The 25,475-nt window shown below is 38.1% G+C and overlaps 1 protein-coding gene across 1 annotated transcript in view; it reads left to right on the plus strand.

The window, feature by feature from the left end:
- Positions 1 to 25,475, plus strand: part of GMDS (GDP-mannose 4,6-dehydratase) — a 408,222-nt gene that overhangs the window by 158,365 nt on the left and 224,382 nt on the right. The gene's annotated exons all lie outside the window — the stretch shown is intronic.

Here is a 25,475-nt window from a genome sequence, read left to right on the forward strand (position 1 = left end):
GCAATGTAATACTTCCCTTTCAAATTTTCTACTTAAGAAATGAGGGGTAGTAGGTATATCAGTCACTTCTTTTTTACTAGTACCTGTTTTTCAGCTCATGTAAATCAACATTGCTTCACTGAAGTGAACAGGGTCGTGTTGATTTGTTCTGGCTGAGTATAGTATTTCAGGTGATGGTCTGGTAATGTCAGATGAGCATAATCTGCCTACCTTGGGGAGAAGACCAATACTGACAATGCACTTTGCTAAAGCCAGTTTCTTGGTTGCTGTTTTCACTTTTTACCTGCGTATATCTGAATTGTTTCCTGATTTATGGCCATGCCAAGGGATAAAGGGATTTTGCATTTCTGAAGTTTATTTATTGTCTGAACATTATCTGAAAAGCAAAATGCTCTCTACAGTGTTAGTATGCTACAAGATGGCCTCTGTTTCCAAAATCAAGCATACAAAATAAACCCTAAAAAGGTCTTCCCAGAAAAATGAGGGAGGTGTACATTAGGATAGAGCTGAACTATGCCTTTGTGGTTCTCTTATGCAGCCAGATGTCGTAACCTTCTGTTACAGGGTGTTTTTTTCTATCGTGCTTCAGAGAGCCAGCTCCAAAGTCATGACCTGCCAGGCTCCAGTGGGTGATCTTGTACAGAAAGCTTGTACACATAGTGTCAGAAAGCTGGACACACGATATTGTAGGGGTTTTGTTTGTTTTTTCAACAAAATTATGGAATACCAAATGGGGAAGCTGGTGCCCAGCAAGTTTCTATTGGTGGCTGAACGTGGCTCCCAGTATTACCAGTGTGGAAATATCTGCCCTGTAGCAATATTGGAAAGGTATTTCGGTTCAGTGAGATGACGGCTTTGACAGTGGAAGAGTGAGGCAATTAGCAAGTCTAGTTTTCAGGAAAGCTGGGGCTTGATCCAAGCCTTTTTTACACCATTGGAAAGGTTCCTGTTCTTTTGTTGGACTCTGGATCTCACTAATACCTTTTTTTTTTTTTTCTGAGTAAGAAAGCAAACTACTTGTTGACAGTATCATTTGTTTCTTCCCACACAAGCTCTTAGTTTTTTGCTCCTCGGTTCTGCGTAGAGTTTTCTCAGGTTTACAAGATGTGCCTTTGGATGTCTGAGATAACTCTCCGATTTGGTTAACCACTTCATTTCTTGCCTCATCTGATCTTTATCTGCCAAGATGTACAAACATGTACTGCATGTTTCCTGACACAATGCAACAGAAGTTTTTTTGTTGTTGTTGTTGTGTGTTGTGTGTTTTGTTTTGTGTTTTTTTTTCTCTCCAAGTAATAAATACTTTGCCTCCACACATGACATCATTGTGTAGATCATTCAGTAGGGAATTTTTGTTTGTCTGATACCAGCCCTGGTAAAGCAGTTGTCATCAGACCATTGCTGTATAGCCAGAGGGAAAGGATACAACTGCTCATTTCTATGATCTCTTTCAGCCAGGAAGGAAATGGCTAGGTGTTAGATTGCAGGCTGAAGGTTGTCAAAGTACATGTAGCAAGATTAAAATGAAAAGAAATCATGATTGGAAGAGAATGGGGAGTGTTCCTTGCTTTTGTTGTGCAGCTGGATCATGCTTTTGCCAGGAAGGAGGGGGTAAGGGGCTTCTTTGCTTGCTGTAAATGTGCTTGGATGTCTTGAATTTTCTTGTTATTACCTTTTTTTTATTATTTTTTTACAAGCTTTCAGTCTCCCTTTTGCCTCTATTTCATAGAGAGGGCAGTAGCAGATGGTGACATCTGCTACTGACTTTCACAAGAAATCCCTCCAATCCTGACAGTAACAGCTGCTCTTCTGCATCTCCTATAAAGAGATGTAGCCAACATCTGTCAGATTTCCCTTTCTCAGTTCTGTGACTGAGGTGACAAATTGCTGGTGTCCTTACAAATATTCTGTGCAAGAGGGACTTGTCAACCCAACATCACTGGAAGTACTAAGGGCCCTCTTTTTATAAGTTTAGTGAAAGATGTAAGTATATAACGTTTTGAATGCATACCTATTTATCTTTCATTTACTATACAAACTTCTAAACTGCCAAGTACATCTGTATAGCAAAAGTCAGCAGAGCATTGCTTGTGCCTTGCCGACTCCTTGCTAGATGAGAAGAATGCAAGCTGGCTAGTTATTGTCAGGGATTGTCTGCCTAGCATATTGAAAACTTGGTGTCAAGGTACCATGGTCAATGTAAGAGGAGTTACTCAGACAGTTGTGTACTGCGTAGCAGCCAAGATCATTTCATGCTTTTTAGTTTGCATGTTTCAACAGAGAAAGCATGCAGTGTCCTGAAGACATGCATTCTTACTGGCTTTTTCTCCCTGCTGTGAGACTGATCCTGCTAAGTGATCCATGCAGGTGTTTTCTTATCTACACATGCAGTCAAACGTCAGTGGGGATAAATATGGGCATTAGGGTCTACTTGTACAGATGGATTTGTGGTAATATTGACCATAATAAGAGAAAATTGCCAGGTAATACTTCTCTGCTATCTTAGCTAAGTGCTTGTGTTTTCCTATGAAAAAGAGCTGACCTTCCAGGATAAGTTAATTCTGATGTTGAACGTTGAACCTGATACTAACTAGATAGTTCTGATAGGAGCACATCACGATAGGCAGGGATCTTTGTGGCTCTCTCTAATTTTTGTGTGGCTAATAAGACATCTTAATCTTGAGTTCTAGGCAATACTCATATATGAAGGCAATGTAATTGCACCAAAATATGAGTGAGCTTCCCTCTGTGAGCTTGGGTTTTGGAAGCAGTGCCAGACTTCTGATAAGAGAAATGAAGGCTATGAACATTCCTGCATGTGCTTGGCTTCGGGCAGCCAGGTTGTCCAGGTCAGACCATGGAACTTGTTTGAAATAGGAACTAAATCATGTAAATGAACTGAATCGGGATATAAATATATATTTTTCTCAAGTGAGACACTGATAAAGGAAGATGCTGTGTTGAGCTGGACATGTAATTAAATCTTTTTGATCAAGTCTTATGAACAGTAGTTTGTGGAAATCTTTCTGATTTCTTTTTTTTTTTTTTTTTTCTTTTCCACTACTATAGTGTATCCCTGGTTCTATACTTCTCTATCTGATGCACTTTTCTGGGGTCTGTCACCAGTTTATCTAAATAGTTATGGATATAGCTCTTACAAAATCTAAGTAATTTCTTGCCTGTGGGTTTAGACTTTTGGAACAGCTGCATTCGCAACCCAGATCTCTCCTTAAGCAAATTACTATCTTATCAGATACATCTTCTTGTCATTAAATCATGTGCTCCCTTGTGGCTTATTCCATGTTGAGAAGAAAGTAGATTATACTTTTTGCTGTTTCCCATGATTGATTTAACTTTTTCATGTAATCTCAAAACAACAAAAAAAGCACCCACCCAATCTAGAAAACCTTGCCATATTTCATTTCTCAAGTTCTATTAGCTGATGGCAGGGTTACTTTCTTAAACCGACTGATTGTGGACTTTTTTTTTTTTTTTTTTTTTTTTCATCTATTGAAATATCAACTGAAAACAAAACGTGGAAGATCTGGAAGTCAGCAATGGGAAATGGAGTGGTCAGAGCATGTACCTCATCTGTAGTGTTCTTGTGGCTTCATTAATGCACAAACTTGTAGCAAGGATATTAATATGGATTACGTGCCCGTTTCTCTGTTTTTCCCTTTTCCAACAGTTTGCAAGTATTTATTGTAATTAAAACTGTTACCATATGTAAGTAGATGTTACTGTAACAGTGTATTTCACTGTGTTCTATCTCATCCCTGTAGAATGATAGCTGCTAAAACACAGGGTTGTAGGTCACAGTTAACAGGTTTCCCACAAAACCCTTCAGGGTTGCTCTTTGGTACGGGAAAACAATAATAAAATAACTTTTGCCCTAGGACATGTGAGTTTGGGAACCACTGCTATAGAAGTGCTGCAGAATTTTTATTTTTGATGGAAAGACCTTAATTTCATGACACTACATGTGAATAGATTACACATGTAATGAAAGAATTGGCCAGCTAAATAACTCAGACTTCCTTTTTTTCTCATTCATATTAAAAACCTTCCATTAAGAGAGATTAAAGGTGTTTATTACTTGCATCAATATTCATCAATAGGCTGCTTGAGAAGATTTACAAGAAACTTAAAAAATAAATTGAAGTAAAATAAAAATCCTTTGGTAATCCCAAGTCTAGGCAGGATGAATCTGGAAAATTCAGAGCTCATTTTGGACTTAAAAGAAATCCAGATGAAATGAGAGAAGTATTAGCCACACACAAACCTTAATTTTCTTTTAAAATTTCTTGCAACATTTGATTTTCAGTTTTAACGCTCTTTGTGTTTGTTGTTTTAACACCTTTCTCTTTGCCACCCCACATCTTGCCCATACGCTCAGCTATTGGTAGGCATGTGCATATCTATTAGGGATACTTGAGTTGTCTGGCATGCTAGGTACTCTATTTTACATTGAGTTTCTCTTTGTTATAGACTGTAAAAAAGAATACAAGGTCTTTTGTTACCTTTATTGCACTTTCTAAACATAAATGAAAATACTGCCTGCCTTCAAAGATCAGGAACAGTCCTTATACCTCCCAAATTCTGCATAATTCTTGAAAATTGAGTGAACTGAAAATAATTCCTGGACGTAAGCGTTTTGTTGCTTAGGGATGGTACCAGTGATAAACTTCGTTTTACGTATTTATACTGAAGTGCCATGGAATCTTGAGCAAAGCCAATTGAGCAACCATGGTAGGCATTTGAGTTTGTTCTGCTCTGCTTGGTTGCATAAATTAGGTGTAAGCTATTGCATACATCTGTAATTGCAAAATAGGTCATTAATGGCTAATTTTAACATGTTTTTGGTAGGAATATGACTGTCTTTTCTCAAGTTTTTGTATTGATTTTGTTATCTTCTAGGTATATTGTAAGAAGGTGGGAGATAATGGAGATTTTCTGTCACTTGATAGACTGGGGAAAGGGATAGAGCAGTGCTGGGAGTGTGTTTTGGTGTCATGTTCTATTGGAGTAGTCAATGAGGTATCACAGACAAAAGTCTGCCCTTTATGAGAAACTAGAGAGCATGCTTGTCCTTTTCTGTTTAGCTGGACGGTGTGCAGCTATGTATCTTGGACTGTAAACTTGTTCAGGTACAATTTCCAGGTAGTGGTATGAATCACCCCATCCTGAGGAAGGTGAGGCTTTATTACTTAATTCAAAATAATTTCATCTCTTATTTTGCTCCTAAACTTGCTCCAGTAGTGCTTGAATCCTGAACACATCTGTTATGAATTTCAAAAGGAGTTAGAAGCAAAAATCGCTCTGACTTGTTGAAAATCAAATGTCTGTCATGCATCTGGGATAGAAGGTGGCTCCATGGGTCTCCTTTATAGCTGGTGTGTCCTCACAGGAATGCTGGTGAGAGTCTTTCTCCCTTCATCTTGGTGTGGCCTAGCATGACAGTCTTGTTCTACAACCTCCCTTTTTCTAAAAAACAAGTTTAATGTTCTCATAGTCTGAAGTCCATTTCTTTAAATCTTACTCAGTGCATCTTCAGGTGAGGATGGTACTGTGACTGATTCCATTAACTAGTAAAATTAGCATGTAGTACAAATAATAGGAGTTTTTCTTTAAACCTGTCTGAATCCCCCCCCTCGCCCCCCCCAAAAAGTGTAGCATAGCATATATTATTACAATTCTTCTAGTGTTAGGAGATTTAATGACAAGATTTTTTGTCCCCACAGACCATGCAGCATTTAATAAAAACATTTAAAGGTAGATTGGTGTAACAGTAACTCAGGCTGTGAACCTGAAAGTTTGATTTCCTCTAACAGTAACAGGAGGCAAATGCTACCTTTGCCACCACCTAGTTCTGCTTGTGCTGGTGTTGCTAAAGAACTGGAAGCATTTTTTGTCGTGCTGGTGAATCTGAGATGAATTGCCAACACAGTGAAAGAAAACTAACCAGTGAATAACAGGTCCTTACTAAATTTTTACTTGTCTCATAATGATGCTTTTCTTAAAAAAAAAAAAAAGTAAAAAAAAAGTATCACGATCTTAAATATACTTAAAGGAAAAATAGTCTCTTTGTTTTGAAATCATGGGATTAAGCAATTCTGGGTTTGAGTTCATTGGTGTGCTGCAGTTATTGCACAACTTTGGTCTACTTGCAAGTAAGTGAAGTGTCTGCTGTCACTTCAGTTCTACAGGTTCCTTGTGGGTTTGGTGGTGGGGTGACATCATCTGGTTTACCATCACATTTATAGACAATGATAACCAGGCATCAACACTCATGGAGGAACCCACAGAGTCATCAGGGAACGTTCATTCATTTTTTCCAAAATTATCTATGTGTGTGAGTATGTGGATGATGCTTGCAAATGGTTGCCTGCACATGAAAGTCTGATGAAAGAATTAGTATGTTAAGTAGAATTTGCTGTAAAAGCAGAATAAGTAGAATAATAAAAAGAATAAAGTTGTACGCATTGTCCAGAGTGATCTTGTACATGAGGATTCATTCAAACTTAGTTGTTTTTACAAGTTAAAGTCAGGTGGTTTAAAATTTAATACAAAAGATGTGGTATTGAAGAAAAAAATATGAAGGGCTTAGCACATTTTAAAATATGCTTTTCCTCTAGAGTATTAAGGAAAAACATCAGCTTGGACACTGCTTATTTAATCTTTAAAAGTATAAATAAAATAATTTGGAATATTGAATTTTTTCTTTAACTGCACCTTTTGTATAGTTTACTTTTCTGGCTTGGCATAGTATATAGTGGTTGTGTTTTCCGGTTGTGGTGGGGTTTTTCTGTTTGTTTTATCCTGATATCTTTTTTGGGTCTTGGTTATTGAAAAAGTTAGGGAGCAGTTCCCCATCTAACCAAGTTATGAACAAATCATTTTTTTCAAAAAATCTGAGGCATTGCTCCAGTATTCCATGAAAATTTGATTTAATTATAAAATTCTGAATCTAAACATACACTGAATAAGAACTGTAAAAAATACAATTTTAAGGCTTGGAGGGATACTAACAAGCCATTAAACATTACTTTTAAGAATTTGCAAAGGGCTTTGTTTACTTATTGATGTATTTAGCAAGTGAATTTTCTAAGTAGCTGTCATTTTCTTTCCCAGCTCTTGTATAACTTTACTGTAGAATTACCTGTGATCATATGCAATGGTGTCTCCATTGCGGTCTCATGCCTTTTGATTTTACTGCACATCTTTTTTCACATCTGTACTATTGTCATGAAAGCTGTTTTCCGATGCAGTATATGTCACACGCCAGATTCACATTTGTAGATCAGATTTATGTTTTTTTAGCATTTATGTCAACTTTCCTGCAATATGCCTTTCCATCAAGAAAAGCTTTCATGAGTATCTGCTTGGCAGAGTACCAGATCTCTACCCCCATTTTTTTTTGGCATGTAAGTTTTTGTCATTTGATGGACTGTCATTTTATTTAGTTTGCTGCTTCTTCAGAGTAATACAGGTTAAAATTAAGGTTTGTTTTCCAAATCCACTTGCCCCAAGAATTCAAAGTTTCTGTTTCTTGACAGTGTTTGAACCAGCCTCCTCTAAATCCAGTATTCCTCTGTGAAACTGCCACATCCCATGCTTTCCACAACACCTTCACTTTCATTTTTTTTCCTTTTTTTCCCCATTATCCCCTGCTTGAATTGGATTAAGGCAAATGCCTCTTACTATTCTGTAGCATATCCGGAAATAAATGCTTATGCAGCCATATGATGCAGTAAGTTCTTTTGAATGTTATTGCCTTTTGTTACAGAGAGTTTTATAGCTGTGATCCTCCAAACACTTACAGAGACATCTCGATGCTTACAGACTCTGACTCTTAAGTCTGGTTCTATTGCTTTTAAAAAGAAAGTTATTACCAGTAAGTGAATAATACTGGTCAGATTTTCAAACCTGCTATTTAATAAAGAGCATTCAGATTTTTCAAAGGACAGTGAGGTGTACATATTGAAAGGATGGGTGTTATAGAGAGTCCTTGCAAGACAGAACCGTAATGGTAAGAAATATTTTTCAGAGGACGTAATAATTCCATGCTTCTAAAAGCAGAACAAGTCAACTGTGTAATGATGTAGGCAGTGGTTATCTGGAAGTGTTTGCTTAGCCTCATTTCCCTTTTACTCTAAAATAATGTTTGTGGGGAAAACTGCTAAGTTTAATATATTTAATTTAAAAATGAAAGAAAAATTGTGTTTCCTGAAGTGCAAGAACATGGACTTGTGATACTTGAAAAATATCAGTAATTGAAAAAAATAAAACACACACACACACCCAAAAACCAACCAACCAAAAAAAAAAAAAAAAAAAAAGTAAAAGTGTGAAGAACTTGGTAAATGGTTTGGATCAGATCTAATTTGTATCTGACTTTGACTCAAGTCAGTTCATTTTCTTCAGATCAATAATGATTGGTATGTCTGTATCAGTTTAAGTTGGAAAACGTAAAATTTTGAAATATAAAGTACTTACGATAAGGGAACTTCCTCTGGTAAATTTTCTGCTAAACAATTATTCTGATCTGTAATCAAAAGTATTTTGGTTTTGGTTCAGTTCTGAATTAGGTTCAGCAAAGACTTCAGGTGACGGTGAAGTTTCACTTGCCATTTGAGAAAAAAATAGGTTAGAACAATTTTATATTTCAGTTCGGTTTGACTCTGAGGAAAAAAAAAAAAAAAACAGCTTTTTCATATATGGGCACTATGTAGCTGCATTGTGCATTTCACTCTGCTTGGGTAAGCTGCTTTATTGGGCTCTAGCATACCTCCTGGCTGGCGTGCAACAGTACAGTGCTGCTGTGTCTGACTAACAAGCAAAATGGGGGGGATGTGTTGGTTCGAGGGGAAAGATTTTACTGGGATTAAAATGTGGGAATAATCAGTAAAGATTTGGTATTAGGCTGAAGTAGTTTGAAGGATGTTTGTGTTTGTTTAAATCCGCATGACGATGTGCCTGTGAGAAGATCGGGGAAACATGGAGGTTAAAAAAAAAGGGATGATATAAAAATCTCAACCTCAAACCTGAATCTCGAACCTGCATTTTTATAACCTTGTCATCATATAGGCTGCGTGAAGAGAATGCTTTGTCATGAATAAATACTGTTTACTGAATTCCATTGAAACTCTTGAGAATAACTTGAGAATTTAACTTCGTTTTAGTAAGCTGATATGCCTATAGTGCTGGCTACTTTTAAATCCTTCTGCAAATATTTTTGTCGTGTTTAAGTTTATTATTTCTGTATAATTGTTCACAATTTGATTGTTATTTCTTTTTCAATCACTTAGGGTTTGTTTTTTTTTTTGGTTTGTTTTCTGTTGGTGGGTAAGATGTTAGGTGATATATGACTGGTTTCTTCAGCAGCCTGTTATGGGCTATGCAGAAACGTGACCAAAAAGCACTTTTTTCTGTCATGTTACTATTTAACTATTTTAAAACAAAAAAAAATGAGGATTAAAGATTTAATATAACCTTATCCGTGTGTACTTCTAAAGGTGGGATAAAATCGATTGGTGTGTCACAGTTGAGCTTCATTAAGAATCTGCACAATCATGACACTCAGCAGCTCTAAAGGTTATGCTGCAGAGAGCTTATAGAGTGCCCTTTTCCAGAACAATGGCAGGGCCACTGTTAGTACTGTGCGTGGGCATAGGGAGAACAGATGAGAGGGGAGAACCATGCCGCAGCACTGGCAAAAGGACACTGTTGCCCTTTCCGTCTGCAGCCTCTTTTTGGAATCCCACTCAAAGACATCGAGCTTGCATGTGAGTTCACAGCACTGCATGCAGTTATTCCAGGGCTCGGTCCTGAAAGACATGAGCAAACTTTACACGTTCTAACAAAATGTTTAAGATTTTGTTTGTTTTTAAGTGTAAGAGTGGTCCATATGACATCAGTGGGTATGTTTGAGAGTACATTTGAAGTCTGGCAATACAAAGATGTTTGCAGTCACCTCCTTGCCATTTTCTCAAATGGCAAGTACTTCTCTTAAGAAATGGGGCCTTAAAAATTTCAGGGTTAGACCAGTATCCTCAGTGATTTACAAGGTCAGGCTTTTATGTCCACACAATCTAATGTGAAAATAAAAAGATGTGAAGCAAGGCCACCAGCTTGATGAAAGAGGTTTCACTGTGAGGAATGCCCTTAAATATAACGAGGACACTTCAGCCATGGGGTAGGAGGTGTTAAAAATACGAGCAATCCAAAGTGACTGGGAGAAGGTGGATGGGAAATGATGCTCCCTCTCATCAGTTCATTTGATAGTCCCTGGTTCTCATCTTGCCAAGTGACAGGTTCAAAGCAATTAAAGAATTTCACTTCATGGTGTGTTTGTGATGTTAACGATTTCTTGCCACAGAATTTTGAAGGTGTCAAAAAATTTTACGGCTTTAAAAATGAATTGAAATTTGAGGAAATGTGACAAAAAACCATACTCAAATCTCTAAAAGCCAGAAGAGAATATCAATAAAGGGTTTCTCTACAGAGTTTGGGGATTTTGTATGTATATTTCATAAGAATTTGGTGTTGCCAGTTTTTGAGAGAAGGTACCAGACATGGACTTTTATCATCCTCGCTGAAGCTGTTTTTGTTGTTCTTGCATACATTTTTAAGAAAATGAAATCATGAGGTAAAATTTTATTCTTAATCATTTTTTGCTCCGTTGTTTTAAATAATAGAGAACATATGCTTTATTTTCTGATTTAGTGCCATCTGTCATATTTATTTTTTTAAGCTATTTCTGTGTTACTAAAATTAGATTTTTATCCTAGTTTCCCTTTTGCTTGCCTGCCCCTTCCCTCCCTCCTTTAATAACGGGGAAATGTTTAATATTTGCCATGAAAATAAGTCCTTTATTTTCCAGTCTTATTTGTATTTCCTCTTTACTTAAATCTTTGAAAGAGCAAGAACATAGTTTTCTAAGCAGGGTAAGAGGTCATTGTACTAACTTTCTTCCTGAGAAAGGAGCAACGGTTGTGAATTAATTGTCACTGAGGATGCTGATGTCCTTTGGGTACATGGCATCAAGAATCATTAAGTAATTTAGGTTGGAAGGGACCTCTGAGTTTGTCTGGTTCAGCCCCCCCTGCTCAAAGCAGGGTTAGCTTCAGAGTTGAATGAGGTTGCTCTAGGCTTTGTCTAGTCGAGTTTTGAATAACTTCAAGGATGGAGATCCCCAGCCTGTTGTTCACCCATCCCATTCCAATGCTTAGCCATCTTCACTATAGAAAATATAAATTGATTCATACCTAAAGAGAATTTCCTGTGTTGCAAGCTGCGTCTGTTGCCTCTAGCACAGATGTGCAGTAGCTACCTCAGAGGAGACTGGCTCCATCTTCTCTACATCCTCCTATTAGGCACCTACAGGCAGCAGTCCTGGGCTCTTTAAGGTTGATGGAGTCCCTTTCCTTCAGCCTCTCCTGCGTGCCCTGCGCTCCAGCCCCTAGCCCCGCTGGTGGTCCTCCACAGAGACTCCCTCCAGTATTTTCAAATTTGTCTTGTAATGGCTACACCCAAACTTGACCCTGTATTCCAGTGCTGGTGAGGTGTGGTCTCACCAGTGTCAAAGAGGAGGAGGAGGAATCGCTTCTTTCAACCTGCTGGTGATGCTTTTGGATGCAGATGTGAAACCATGCCTGTCCTTTGTGGCCCTGCTGTTATGGCCTAGTCTTGCCCATTCCTGACTCCATGGGCTTTATTGTAAACATGTTGGTCATTGAGGAGGAAAGCCTCTGCTTCTTCAAGATTTGGGAAAAACTCCATGAGAAGATCGTGCTATCCTCTAGATTTCTTCTGGGGGGGACACCATGATTAAATCTATTATTTGCCTGAGGCATGTGACATGAAACAACTATGCAGCTGCTTAAATTTGAATTGAAATTAGCTGTGGAAAAGATGAGGAATCTCTCTCCGATGGAATAACACGTATGGTCCAGAAAATCATAAATAGAACAGATTTTTTTTTTTAGTAGATCTATCTTGTATCATAACAATTGCCAAAGTGTTTACTCACAGGCGCAAAATACTTAGAGAGTCTCCTTAATCTACAGTTATTGTTGCCCTCTCATCTTGACCTTTGTTGAAGTGTTTTATAAACAATTTAAAGAATAAATGAAGTATTAGAAACAGTTATTATAGAGGAGGCAAAGTTATTTGCTTTCCTTGAGTGAAGGGATATAATTTATAAAGGACTGATTATACTAATCTGTTTTCTGGGTAGCCTGTAAGTTTACTTTACCATGGCAAGGGAGAATAACAGAGAAATTGTGTCATGGGAGCCAAGTAAGATATTGTAGCAGTAGGAAATCCAATTGCCTTGTTTTACAGCCATTTGTCTTGTCCGTCGTTTCTGTCAAGTGATCATTTGAATCAAAAGCATTTAAAGAGATTTTCTTCCTTTACAGTAATGAGAACAACAGAAACTTCAGTGCTGTAGGACATTCTTACTAGGTATTTCCTACTTTAACATGGCTACCTGCCAGCCCCTGTTGTTATTAAAAGTTGCTTCATTTAGTACATTTTATGAAGTGGCTCTGCCTGGCTTCTTGACTGTCACTGAGGCTGTGAGTCAAAAAAGAGAGCAGGAGCAGAGATCTGATTCAGTGGAGCCCAGCAAAGAAGCAGTTTAAGCTGAGAATATTAGTGGGAAGCTTTCTACATCAAACATTTTCTTTTCAAGGTATGCATTCGTATCAAAAGAAAAACACTGCAAAAAGCAAGTTTGATCTCTTTGCCTTACCGATTTTAACAAATTACTCCTGCCTTGCCTTTTGTTTACAAAGCTTAGTGCTAGCAAAACTCCCTTGTGACCCATGAAGGTTACAGAGACACAGTGCCTACTACCATGAGGTTGGGGTGGAGATTATTTGATTCCAGGTCTGAGAAAAAAGGGCCATTTCTAGGAGGGAATGGCTTCAGGATCAGAAGTTCCCCTGGTAAGTCTGCAAGCCGTTCTCACCTCGGCTTTGCACTTCTGTCATGCAGGGATGAAATGAGACTTACAGGTCCCGGAATCATCAAAACAACGGAGCCTGTTGGCTCCAACACAGCTGGAGCTGGGAAAGAGATGTCTGTTCCTCCTCTCTTATGTGGCTTTTTCTGTCTCTTTTCCGATCTCCCTGTGAGGCAGACAGAGTGGAGGCAGTAGAGCAGCAGGGAAGAAGAAAGGGTGACAGCGGCTGTCTATTCCAAGTCAGAGGACAATTTTGTAGTGTCCCTTTGCAATTAGAAGAACATTTGTCAACCCTGACATCTGCCAACCATAGCTCTGCAGCCCCAAGAGAAGCTTATCTTACTGAAGTGCTTTTGACTGTTTTCCCAAGCAGAGATGAGAGAAGGCACTGCCATTTCCAAAATCAGTATTTGAGTGAAGAAATAGGGCTGGATGTTGTTGTAGACACATACATAATTACATCTTCATTTCTGGTGTGTCTGGCAGGAGCAGAGGGGATGGGGGAAAGATACCTTAATAACATGTAGTTGGAGTCAGCATTATTTGATTCTAGCTCCTACAGGAATTCTGTATCCTACAGTAACTTCCCTGCAGGTCTAACACTCTTCTAGAAATATTCTTTAGCAGTTTTGAGACACTACTATTGAGACACTGAATATTCCCTAGCTTTTACAGTCATCATTTTGAAATAGTCAGTAAATTCCATGGGTAAGCATTAGGTGCTTTGTCACCGAGAGGGCTGAGGCCTGTGTCCAGAAGAATGTGGTCAGGGGAAGCCAGTTTCTGAAAGCTGATTCTTTGCCTGCTTCATTCAGAGCACATGGGGGTGCTCTGGGGAGCAAATGTAGATTTGGCTCTGGCTCAAGGGAGGTCCCTTGTCATGAGATGACATATGAGGGTTATGCATAGAAGTACCAAACCCTCACACTCCCATACTGTGCAGCATTTCACAGCCTGGAGATAAACAGACTGTAGTTGTTTTAAAATAACAGCTATGTTTTCTCCCTGTTTGCTGGGTTTTTAAGACTGAGTCATCTTCCAGGTCCATCTGTCCTGTAAATAAGGTATGATACTTTCTACGATATACTACTTTTACCTGAAATGCTGGGCATTGTAAACGTTCTTTTAAAAACTCTCGTGAATAATTGCCAAAAGGTGGTAGCTACAGTATCCCCAACAAATGCACGTTATGAATGGTCCTCTTTTTAAGCCTAGAATTCCTTTAAACATGCCTGTTGGGTTTTGAGTACCTGCAGTTAAATGGTGTTGCTTTTGGCAGGGCTTGGTGAGCAAATGAGGCATAATCTCTCTGATCTCAGTAGTCTGGTCAGCCAGCCATGACATTCTCAGTGTCTTTTCTTTCTACACCCTGTCTGAACAGAGCCATAGCCCAGGCAGCTCTCAGTGGGGTTGCCAAAGATTACCATGTGCAGTGAAGCAGCAGATGGCAGGACAGTGGAAAATATGCAGTCCCGATCCCCGGGTTCACGTGGGGTTCAGGGTTAAATTTCAGCAATTTCCCTCCCTGCTCCTCAAGGCCCTCTATAAACTATCCTTTGAGAGACAAACTGCTCTGTGTACACTTGGGAACTGTTTTAAAACTCATTTTTGTATAGTTTTGAAACTGGGTTCTAGACTGCAGCTGGAAATTGAAGAAGGCTGTGTCTGTGGCCACAGAAGTTAGGTTCCTTCACCATCCAAAAACACTCGGGTGAGCATAAGCGATGAGGTAAATATGAACACATCCTGAAGACTGTGAAGGGGAAGAAGGGAACATTGCAAATTTTCTTAGCTCAAAAATTGCATAATGAGTGAATAAAAGGTGCCTCCACAAACTTAATTCAAACTTGTACCTGTGAGGTCTGATAAAGCTGTTATTTGCACTTTTTTTTTTTTTTTTTTTTTTCCCCACACTGGCTTCCTCTTTGTTATTACTTGCACAGGGTGACTAGATGTTCAATATCAGGGGCCAAAGGGCAAGAAAGCAGTTCTTGGACAACAAACTTGCTCTGTGCCCCTTCATGGCCACTCTTCAGGCCATGCACTGAGAATGATTTCACCCCTTTTTGACTCTTACAGGATACTTTTCTCCTGTTGTTTCAGAAATACCAAGATACTTAGTTTTGTGAGGTTCTTGTAAAATCTTGGTATTTTATCCACTTTTTTTCAGGTGAGAAAATAAGATGTGAAAAAAGGATGAGATGCATTTATTTTTTTGGTTGATGTTAAGAATAAAACCCCTATAACTTTTGTTTGCATCTGAGTGCTACTCAGAGGAGTCTGAGGCAGTGATTAAATGAGTACACAGTGAATTGCTGAGCACCTTTTCAGAATTTGCAGAAGAAACTAAGGAATAAATCATTTTTCCATAGCAGCATTAATCAGATCGAGCCGTGAATCCATAACTACTTTTTCTGCAGTTCTTTACTTTGCTGAGCTTCACACTCCATAGGACTTCTGCTTAATTCCTCACAAGACAGTGGTTTCTGCTCCCAGAGCAAATCCTACACCTGCACAGGGCACAATCTTATTGGGAAAAAAAATACAATATATAATTAATCCAGAGGAATTTTGTGAAACTGTATTATTGTGCTTTCAAAAACAACACTGACGCACGTAGTCCTAATTCTTAGAGCTAGAATTTACAGCTTTCTTCCTGAACATGTACAGAGTTTTTGTATGTGCATGTGAGAGTTTCAGAGACCATGCACAGCTACCTATGGGGATGCTAAAATTATGTGAAAGGTCCCACTAAAAATACAAAGCCAGGAAATTCAGAATTGGGCTAACTTTCTGTCCTGGTTTCACCCCATTGTGCTTAAGTATTGTAGGCATCTCAGAACAGCAGGTGATCTGACTGCCTCTTCTGTTCCTAGAGGAAGTGTAAACTAACTTAAATGGGAAATATCACAAAAACAGGATAACAATGAATTTCAGGAGTCCACAAAGGAAGACGTGTTCTTAAAAATACTGATATTTAAAGAGCAGTGAGCATAAAAAGTTGAACGTTGGAAAATGGACATTTTGTTTAGACACTGTTGTTATTTAATTGCTTTCAAAATGTTTTGTACAGCTGATTTCTGCTCTGTTTTCCAGTTTCTTATGCAAAATTATTGTGGTAATTGGACGGGTTAGTGGTGGAATATTTAAGTTTGGATTCCTGTTTGTAAACTTCAGTAATCTGATCTCAGTGAAATTGCACTTGGTAGAAGTGGATCTTCTGCGTCTACTTCATCTTACTAGAAAACTGGGTTCTCTATGTATATAGCATATTTATCTTTAATTTAAGAATTAATTACACTAAAAATACATTATTCCCACATGGAAAGAATGTGCAAGAGTGGGATTCGGTATCAGTGACAAAGTCAGAAAAAGAGAATATTCATTGAAATGCACGTACATTTTAAACAGCTGCTCTAATGTTACTCTATGCCTGTGTTCAAGTAACTTTCTCAGTTAAAAGGTGTCTTATTTATTCACCTCAGTGTCTTTTTTGATTAAAAATGAAAATTAACTTAATTCCCGGGATTTGTCCCAGAGTGGGGGGTTCGCTTGCAACAATGGCTTTTATGCAACCTCCTGACGTATCTTCTCATGTGGGAGAGCTGCCCTTCTGCCTGGTCACGTTTTCCATTCAGATTTTGGGTGTGGAAGCTGTGAGCCCTTACTTAACTCCACAGTCCCCTGAGAGTGATCGTGGCCTGCTCTGAAATAAGGACATGACTTTTTATTGTAAGTTGAGGCAACTGGCAGCAATTGCAGCTAGGTGAAACGATGTTTTTATTGGCTCTCTGAATGCAGGAGGTCAACACAGCTTGGCCAAACATGTCCAGGTTTTTCAGGAGCAGAAGGACCATGCTGGTTTTTTGGCTTCCACTCTTCCTGATATCTCGTCAACTTGTCTCTGCACTTCCTTCCCACTCTCTTCTTACCCTGATAGGTTTTGGGGGTTACTTCAAAGTGTGGGTGTTTTCTCTGCACAACTACTTCGAAGTGCATTTCAAGGAGGTTCATTGTTAAAATCCTGCTTTTGAGGAGTGTTACTTTGGTTTCGTCCAAGATCATGTCTTCAGTGCTGTCCTGCTCTGTTCTCAGCAGCCCACTTGTCCCTGTGCAGAAGCAGAACTGAGGAAAACAGGGCAGCTGGGGCAGGCAGGGTGAGCTGAAAGCACTGAGAGTCATTCTGGCGTTCCTGGTAACACATCTGTTGTGAGTCTGAAGGGGTATCTGTAGCTGGAACAACAACTCATCCTTGTAATGGTAATTGCAGATGAGCGCAACTTATGCATTGAATTCTTGGGCTCATCAGTGGTGTTAGAGATGTACTTCTTGCTGCAACCCAGCTGAGTGCCCAATTATTCATAACACAGAAAATGGAAGGAAGTGTAGTGCCTTGTATTTTATGTGTGCTCTTCAAGTACGAGAAAAAAAATACATTTCCTGCATTTGCAGGAGCTTAGATTTCTTCCTTGCCTCCCCTCCTGCTCTCCCTAGTCCCTTGTTACTTCTGGGTGAGCTCTTTGCCCATGGCTCTGTACAGCTCCCTGCCAATACCGTTTGACAATGTTTCAGGACCCCCTCTTGGCTGCTCCAGGACACCTGTATAAAAGGGTGGGTTATGACAGTTGAGACATATTTACCAAATAATGTATGAAGGGCTTTCTACAAGGTGCCTTGAGGACTACCACTGTCACAAAGCTATTCAGAAGAAAGCCCTAAGGGGGAAAAAAAAAAAAAAAAAAAAAAAAAAAAAAAAAAGTTGAGCAACAAAGCTCAAAAGGGGAGTACACAGATTTTGGAATATCATGAATTTGTCTAAGCCGTCCAGGACTGTGTATTAGTTTGTGTGGGAAGCAAAGCTTTGAATAAGTTATTTGTCTGTAACTAGCCCACTTTTCTCTCTCCACAAAAATACATGAGCACTGACTCAGCAAAGTTACATGACACTGTGATTGGTATTAAAGCTAGCTCTTATTACAGTCTCTTTTATCTTTTGTAGAAGTACATGAAAGTTGTTTTTTTTTGTTTTTTTTTTTTACCCCTGACCTGAAGTGAAACGACACATTTTACATTTGGAAATTTGCACATTAAAAGCTGGCACTAATGTGGGTGTACGGAGAGACACACAAGACCTGTGCAAAACCTTGATTAAACAGTAACCCACCATAAGTCCCAGACACCTGGAGAGGCTGAGGGACCAACCAGACTTAGTCCCTCAAAGGTCAGAAGGTCCAAGAAACTGTATTAGTCTGTCATGTGTCACCAGGTAATTTTAAAAGCCTTGCCTGCTTCTTCTCAAGGGAGTACTGGGGTAAAGGCTGAATGTCTCAGCTTGAGCCATCGAATGACAACCTTTTTGATGTGCTGCTGGTTGCTGGGAGCATGAAGGAGGGGAAAGAGGGAAAGGAGGAGAAAGGGTGTTAAATTTAGAGGGCACAGATGTCCGAACTCTGGCTATTTAACAAGCTAAGTTAAAATCAGGTTTTTGTGCAAGCTGCCTTAGACTGCATGATATTCCAGTTTTGTACAAAGGCTGGATTTTCCTTTTGGTTGAAACCATTTTTAGCTATTGTAGCCCCAGATCAGCCAAGAATTTGGTTAACTCCAATTGTTTACACACGCCTAAACAACATAATAGACCGTGCTGATGGGCAAGCACACTCATGCATGCCCATAGCACATACATGCAAGGGCTTGTCGAATTCTTTGACAGCTTAAATGAATGGGTTAATTCAAAAATATTAGCTGTACAATTCAGAAGATACATCTTAAATGAGTGAATAAATGAGAATGGCTAGATACACTTACCTTTGTTTTAAGATGTAGTGCGTATGAACTGTGATTAAGAAATCAAAGTGAATAGTTTGGAGCAAAAGGTTAAGTTTTCTGTAAGCAAAACGCTGCTCTGTTTATGTAAGTGCCATTAGGAGCATAAACTTGGGAACAGAAATAACACTTTTACATATTGTTTTCAGTATTAATGTTTGGTTTTTCCTTTATAAGAATCTTTGATGCCTCACCTTTTCCTGTTCAGTGTACAGTTCCTGAGGGGAAAATATTTTAATTTAAGAAAAATTATATGGAGGAAATATACTAAAATAACACTTCTGTGCCCAGCTATTATTGCTGGTTTGTCACCATATCCTTTTAACAAGCCCATGTGATAGATCTGATGTGTGTATTTAATCCTTGAATAAGGTCACTTTGAATGTGAAATCTAATAGCTTTGTGTTCCACATTACACATGCAAATTGACTCCTAATTAAATGTCATTTTTTCATAGTCACTTCAGAAAACTGCTGTGAAGTCATAGGAATCATCCTGTCATTGTTCTGTGCAGAGGTGAAAACATATAGCTGTTTGTATGCAAAACAGTTGTGGAGACTTTAAAGCTCTGCTGACAGATCCCAGCATGGACGGTTGGCTGTACTAAATCACTGAGGAATGTAGCTTTTGCTGTGTGGAGACCTACTGACAAACGTCATGTCTGACTCTCATCCTTTCATGGCCATCAGTAAATCCCTTGCCCCTCTGTTATAGTGCCTGCTAGTTGTCCCCTCCAGGTAGGCTTCACACCATCTTTCTGCCCTCTGGGAAAAAGGAAAGTCTTCCCTTCTTTCTGTGTTCCCTCCCAGTTTCTGTACTTTGTCCTTCCTCACAAGATAAATGACTCTTATTTTCTCCTCTGATTATGAAAACCATTAATTTCTGTTGCCTCCGTGCCAAGTTCATATGACCCCCTATTGCCCTCATCAGTCCAAATGTCCTGAGCGCTTGGGCTGGAAGAGCAGGGCCTTCCTGTGTGTTGCACTCCTGCTATTGATGCTTCCTACCTGTGCACACCTTTACCTTTCTGCCTCAGTCTCCCATTTTTTTAAATAATGGTAGGACATTTGCCATTATGTAAGGAATTCCAATTGAAAAAGGATGGTGCAAATGGGAAGTAGGGTTCTTTCATGTACTAGCACATTTTACTTTTGGTATTGGAAAGTTAAAAATCTCTATCAATATATTAAAGAATGTCTTTGTTCCCAAATTTAATAGAATGAGTGCCACTTCATTTTCTTGAAATAACACATACTAAAGTAATACCAAATGAGAATCACTTGATAAGGAGGAACAATTTTGTTATTGTACAGTTGCTTTCAGTCTGTGATCTGTGAATTTTATTGTTACATGATTATTCCCAGGAGGACAAATAAAGAATAACTTGTAAAAACAAGCCTATTATCAGTAACTTTTTTTTCCATATTTAGAGATCCCATGTGTCCGTTGAAAAATAGTTAGGGGTATGTATTACTGAAAATGTGTGAGATACGGTATTTTTATATATGTATTGAAAATCTGAGAAATGCACTATCATAAGAAGATATTACAATTTTAAAGGACAGAGAAGGAGGTTAGAAAAGTTATGATGAAGCATATTTCCAGCTATGCTATATAGGATTAAAATGTTAGGATTAAAGCTCTGTATCTCATGTTTCAGGAAATAAAATGATTTATCACTCAGATCAGGAAGATGTTTCCCATACAGTGCATGACTTTACAATGAGTTGCTTATGAATCATTTTGCCCTCATTTCACATATATTTCATTTTGCAAAAATCTGATTGCAGACTTTCTGGCGAGCTCATTCAAATCTAACCAAATTTTCTGTGTAGAATTAGTAGGATATTAGCTGGGAAGGAAAAAATCACCATTAACATTTCCTTTCTTTCCAAACAGTGATATTTATACTTAATACAGTTTTTGTTGTGAGATGCTATTGTAAATTGAGAGTGGATTGACAATTCAAATGCTTTGGTTTGTGTTTAACATCAACTAAGCAGCTGCTTTATTCTATCAGTTGTTTCAATTAAGATACAGTTGAAACTTCCATTTAAACCTCAAAGCTAGAAGGTTAATTTAAAGATCTGTAATTTGATTTTTTGTCTGGTTTACATTAACGTAACTCCATTGATTTCAGAATAGTTCATACTGATTTTCATCAGTATAAGCTAAAGGAGACTCTGGACTTCTTTTCTGAGAAGAACTGGGTGCTACTTTGCTTTTTAATTTTAGCTTGCCACAATAAATGGAAAAGCTTCTAATAGAATGGAAATTATGAGCAGTGTGGATTTTCAGGCAATCAAAATATTTTAATGATCTCATTAAATGTATCATTTACAACATATATGCTAAAAGAAATATGTTCCTCTGGGTTAGTAGAAGCACCAGGTACACAATGTGTTTGAACATGTTGGGCTCCCACTAGAGTCTATGCCAGAACTGTAGAAACTAGGAGAGGAAAAAAAATCCCCTTTTTCTTGTGCCAGCATCTTTAGAGACAGAAAACTTTAATATTTTATGCAAAATGAAGAAAAAGATGTTACGGAAACTTGATAAACTGTTCTAGTACTGCATCTCAGCTGATAAACATTGCTATTATATGTTATTAGATTGTTATTCTATGACATGGATTAATTATGGATATTTCTTACGCATGATATAACCAGTGTTATACACAGCAGTTTTTCTTAGACAACAGTTTGTCATCTGTTGGATTTCGTATTAAGCTTTGAGAGATGGGAAATTTATGGTTATTGGAGAAACAAACAAAAAACAACAGTTACTGTAACAGCCGATTCATCCATTGCCTGCTTCTTGTAAACCCCATGAATCTTGAGAAAAAACATCAGTTTCCTGATAAGTACAGGAAGGGTGAAATCCTAGTGCTGATAAAAGGAGTGAGGTGTACTGATGGAGGGAGATGGATTTTTTTTTTCTCTTGGGACACACAGCTTTGGAATTGTAGCACTGTAGCACTGTAGCACTGAGGTTGTGCTTCCTAAAGCACTAGTTTTAAATGTGTGCCCAGCTTTCAAAGCTGCGTCTTTGCCAGGTGTAATCAGCATCCATCCTAGAGGGATGAGCAACCCTGAGCCAGGCAGGTGACAGGAATGGGCTGGAGAGCCCAAGCTATTGCTTTATCCCTCTGCTATTTCTTCTTATTGCAGTATTGTTCTTATAATGGTTTGCTGACAGGGTATGTGTTTTACAGATCAGGTCTGCTTAATGAGGAATCCTTGCTTAGAATCATGCCTAGGATAAATAGGGTTTGTAAATCAGACCTTATGCTTCCTATTGGGATGCTAATGGTCTCAGAGGGAGGGCTTGGGTTTTGAAAACAAACCTAAGCTAATGCCCAAGGTTCTTGAAAAGCTGTTAATATCATGAAAACTCATGTTTAAGGCCTCTTTAAAACATAAAATCTTGTAAGGCAGTCTTCAACAGAGGAACTGCCAATATGTGAGGACATACCATTGAGACCTTTGCCATGCCTGGCCAGACCTCTGCTATGGCACTCCAGTAATTCCAGTGCTGTCAGTAGCAGTGTGACACAACACAATTTGGCCCATCGTGGTTTGGATGTATTTTCTGCCTAGGTAATGAGGGTAGCTGTGCAAGGCAGCTTAGCCCTACTGAGGGAGCAAGAATGACTCTTGTCTTGGTTACTGTAGGGTAGCAAACTCCCAGAGCAGTGCCAGCTTCACACATTTTGAGGAAGTGTTTGAACAAGTCAAAATACATCATGCGTTTAATACAGATGTGAAGGTTTATTCCTGTGAGGTGTGAGCAATGAATACAAAGCCTCTCTGAACTGAGGAAGTGGTACGAAGCCAGGGGACAAATGTGGGACTCCGATCTCTCTCTTCACCACCAGTAGAAGTTAGTTTTCTCACTAAGTGATGGTGGTGGTAGCATAAGAATGTAGGCCTTAGGCAGCTGTAACTGCGTTTTAGCTGATACATCATCCAGAGCTGATGAAAATGAACCCGAAGGATGAAGTGATTGACACAGCAGCAGCTCTCTTGATACTCTCACTGTTACCAACTTGCCACTATGTGGAGGAAAATGCTCATGGAGGTTCAAGATTTAAATTAAGTCTTCGATACCTCCTGAGAAGAAGAAAGATAACTATTTCAGTGTCTCAAAAGGTACTTTGTATTCAGTTATATAAGGGTATCTGTAGAAATCCACATAGATCTTTTGATAGTCATTCCCGAGGATAGAGACATTATGTCTGCCAAGTTTCAGGCCAAGGCAAGATTTTATAGCCTGATTGCAAACCCCTAGGAGAGGGCTTTATAATGGAAATGCTGACACAGCCTTAACTATTTTGTATGACTCCAGTGGGCATCAGCTTAAGTTCTAGTCATGATGTTCATTTAATGGCATGGGATCAAACATGAATGTAACAGGATATTTTAAGATACTGTGTTTGAAGAGAATTGGTATTTAAACTTTATTTATGAACCATAAAATTTAAATGTTTTTTGAAATGTGCCATTCAGTCCTTGGTTGCAAGAAAAAATCCCATGTTTCAAAATGAACAGTAGTAGTTTTCTTCCACAGCTATAATGCTAAAGCACTTCCAAAACCCTTACTGGAACATTTCTGGAAAATAAGGGGTTTCATTTTTTCACTCTTGATGCTCTGTCTTAATTTCTGCATTTTGAGGTGTATCCTGATTTTGCTTGGAGAAGATCTTTGAAGATAGTTTCTCTCCAGTTATCAGTGACTCTGCAAGAAGACTGCAGTTACTAGTATTTGTTGCGTTGTGCCAGACGAGTCTCTTTTTCCATGCACAGCATCATTCTTACTTTTATACATTTCAAGTTAAATTGATTTCATAGTTCTCTCACACATTACCTAATATACTTCTTTTTTGTGTTCAGCAAGTGACTGCTCCAAAATGGAAGCTGATGTTCATTATTTGTGGAGGTTGACAGTAAAAAACTTGCTTTAATGCAGATGATGATTAGAACTCTCACTGCTTTCTCTGCAAATGGGAATGTAGCATTGAAAGCTGATAGATTTGCTTGCTACTCGGTTGCAGTCTGGAACATAAAGCCACATGCTTTATCCATAAAAAAAAAAAAAAAAAAAGCTTCTCCAATTGTTTAACAAATATTAATAATAACTGAAATTATTTCAGTGAGGAAGGTTAAGAAATTACTTTGGTAGGTTAAGAACTACTGTGAATCAGTTTGTGTAATAGGTTGAATCTATTTTAAATTAATTAATAATAATCTGTATGAAGACCTTAAAACACTTTGATAACATTAAAAAAAAAAAAAAAAAAAAAAAAGAGGAAAAAATCCTTGGAGAAGTGCCAGCCAGACTAACCAAAGAGATTCTTTCACTGGTTGCTCTTCAGCCTGAATTCCACTCCTGCTGCAAGCTTGTCCAGCCAAAAACAGGGGAACTTTCAGGAATTGCAATAGCAGAATCGTAGTATTGGTCCTGGGGTTTACACTGGTTTATCTCTGGGATAATTATATTTCTCCTTCTGAGTATGCGGAATGCAGTCTGAAAGAATGCCTTGGGCTTTTATCCTGCCAGATGACTCTCATTTGTCCAATTATTGAGAAACATTGATTTAAAAAAGACTCCCAAGAATATTTTTATTTATGAACTTGTGCAAATCACTCTATTTTGTAAACTTCCTTTTATATAACCACTTTTTCAGGGAATATGAATTATTTTTATTTTCATTCTTTAAAAAACAAGCACAAAATGATGATGTATTCCAAATGCTCAATTAGTTCAGCAGTTGACAGAAAATTAAAATTCTATCTTAATCCTGTGATAAGTTCTGATTTTATTAATTGCTTCATTTAATATGATGTTGATAGGTATACTATACTCTTTATTTTTTTTACATTTGACAGGGTCAAATGATGCAAAAACATACTGTAATAGTTATGACTTCACAGCAACACTTAGAGCCTGAAACACAGACTTCACATTTAGTAATTTTGCAGCAGCTTGCATTTCTTTGACAGAAAACAGAAAATATTCAGATGAATATTTCAAGAGCAGAGTTCCGTAAGAAAAAAGAAAAAACACACACACACACACACACATGCACTGAATGTACAAGCTGCACTACTTGGGTCTTTTTAAATTTGCTAAGAGCATTTAACAAGTGCAGTCATTTTCACTAACTTTCCTGCTTTCCATTTGGATGAGGTATCATCTGTCACCACTCAATCACATTTTTTAGCTATTAAAAAGGCATGTAATTTTAATTTTTGTGGCCCATTAGTGTGCAAATGCCATTGGGCTTGTTTAGCCTGCACTCATGCTCTAAATTTAAATCCTTCTGCTTTTGAGGAAACTGTTGACCACATTTTAGAGAAAGAGCAGTCATAATCTAAAATTCAGGATATGAAAATAACTAAAAGCAAGTATTATTTAAAACAATTCTAGAGGGAGCAGAAATGGGTGCACAAATTTCCAATGAAATATAGTGAACAAATAAATAATAAAAATTATTATTAAAATAATAATAACATAAATAATACACAGCCTTTGATAAAAGTAAAATTACAGTTTCATAATCTCATTGAAATCAGTGGATGAAGAACCCCAGATAGCTGGAAAAGTAAGGCGTGATTAACTGTTACCATTTTTTGGATAGTCTCACTTTTTTAATTAATAAACTAATATATTTGGAAGT

The sequence above is a fragment of the Oxyura jamaicensis genome, chromosome 2 (assembly GCF_011077185.1).
Source record: "Oxyura jamaicensis isolate SHBP4307 breed ruddy duck chromosome 2, BPBGC_Ojam_1.0, whole genome shotgun sequence".
NCBI lineage: Eukaryota > Metazoa > Chordata > Aves > Anseriformes > Anatidae > Oxyura > Oxyura jamaicensis.